Source organism: Brachyistius frenatus, unplaced genomic scaffold (assembly GCF_029030835.1).
Source record: "Brachyistius frenatus isolate BFR_SWC_R1_liver_20210118 unplaced genomic scaffold, ASM2903083v1 Contig_19, whole genome shotgun sequence".
Lineage (NCBI taxonomy): Eukaryota > Metazoa > Chordata > Actinopteri > Embiotocidae > Brachyistius > Brachyistius frenatus.
In genome coordinates, this window is record NW_027210618.1 from 3,010,924 (window position 1) to 3,012,679 (window position 1,756).

Sequence of the window (1,756 nt, forward strand, 5' to 3'; positions counted from 1 at the left end):
TTTTTTTTAAAGAATTTCTTCATTTGTTTTTTTTATTGTGACTTTTAGTATTCACATATTGAAAATATAAGTAAACCAAGAAAAATGATTGTGGGTGCGCTTTATACTACGCTCTCTGTGTGACGTACTGTTTTTATCTGTGCAGCTGCAGGTATGAGTCATCTCTTTTGGACTCTCACAGATTACTTCAGCCACTTGCGAATATTTTAAAATATTTGTTTTATCCCCTTAATACTCCACCTCACCTATCCATTCGCTTGGGAAAACAGACTGTCTTGGAGGAATTGAATGTTAAAAATAAATCACCTAAATCAGAGGTCAGATCTCTGTCAAGTCATTCAGCCTGCAAGTTGTTTTGATGGAGCACATTGCCTGAACAAGTTATTTTAATATATGCAAAAACAGGGGAATTACAACAGTGTGTCTAAAGTGTAAAAACCTGACTATTTACTATTTTGTACAGGTTACTTGTTTTTATAGTTCTTATTTTGATTCCTTGTATAACGTGATTTTATTGAGTTGACCCTTTTCTATACAGTCCATGGGTTGACCAGGAGATGGCGTATTGAACTACGGTCTTCGGCAACTGCAGGATTTGAAGACAAATGTCACTACCAAGCGGTCAACTTTTGCTATTACATAAACCAGCTGCTGCTTTGGCTTTCAAAAACTGCGTGGCTTGTAAACCAACCTTTAGCGCACGCTGAAGCCGCCTATTGGTCAGCCGAAGCTGTCGTTTCCTCGCGCTCAATTGTGATTGGTTCCTCGAAAAGACAACAGCCAGCACGTTTTCACGAGCGCGTTCATCTGCTTTACGCGCGAGCTCTGTGATGTTATTGACTTGACTCCGACAATCAACAGGTTAGTGTTTGACTTATACGTAGTTAGCATTAATTACACACGTTCTTGCGTGAATCGAGGCATTATACCCTCCCATACGTCCTCCGTGGTTCGTTCTCGAGGTACTCATTCATTATAATTAACCTTAACGTCCATCTCATCTTTGACTTTAGCGTTCGCTAAATAGCCTCGAGTTAGCAGGGTTAAGCGCCAGGATCTTCCCGTCGAAAATAGTTCTGCAAATTAGAGTTGCGGTTTCCCAGCAGTAGCGACAGCCCCTGCTTGGCCCGGCTCTACCACACGTTCATTTTAAATGTGGCGGTGAGCATCGCTGGCGAAGTGACGACGTGGGAGGCGCAGCACGGAGCCAACTGAGGCTACGAGATTATGTTGCTAGGCAACATAATCCCGCAATAACGTTCAGCGCAGTTTTTACAAACACTTTAAAACGTTTTTTTTTTTTTTTTTCTTTTGGTATGCTTAATAGTCGATGCGGTAGTACGCACTGAATAATAATAATAATAATAATAATAATAGTAGAAAACAAATGTTTGTGAAATCCTTAACACGTTGGACAACCTTCTGTCGCAGACACAGGTCGCATATCATTTGTACAGTCGGTTACCATGGTAACGGCTCACGAGCTCTAACGCTAACTCCATATAAACAACGCTGACCAACGTAATGACGTCAAAAAAAAAATCGGTGTACTGGTGAAACAATAATAATAATAGTAGAAAACAAATGTTTGTGAAATCCTTAACACGTTGGACAACCTTCTGTCGCAGACACAGGTCGCATATCATTTGTACAGTCGGTTACCATGGTAACAGCTCACGAGCTATAACGCTAACTCCATATAAACAACGCTGACCAACGTAATGACGTCAAAAATAAATAAATCGGTGTACTGGCG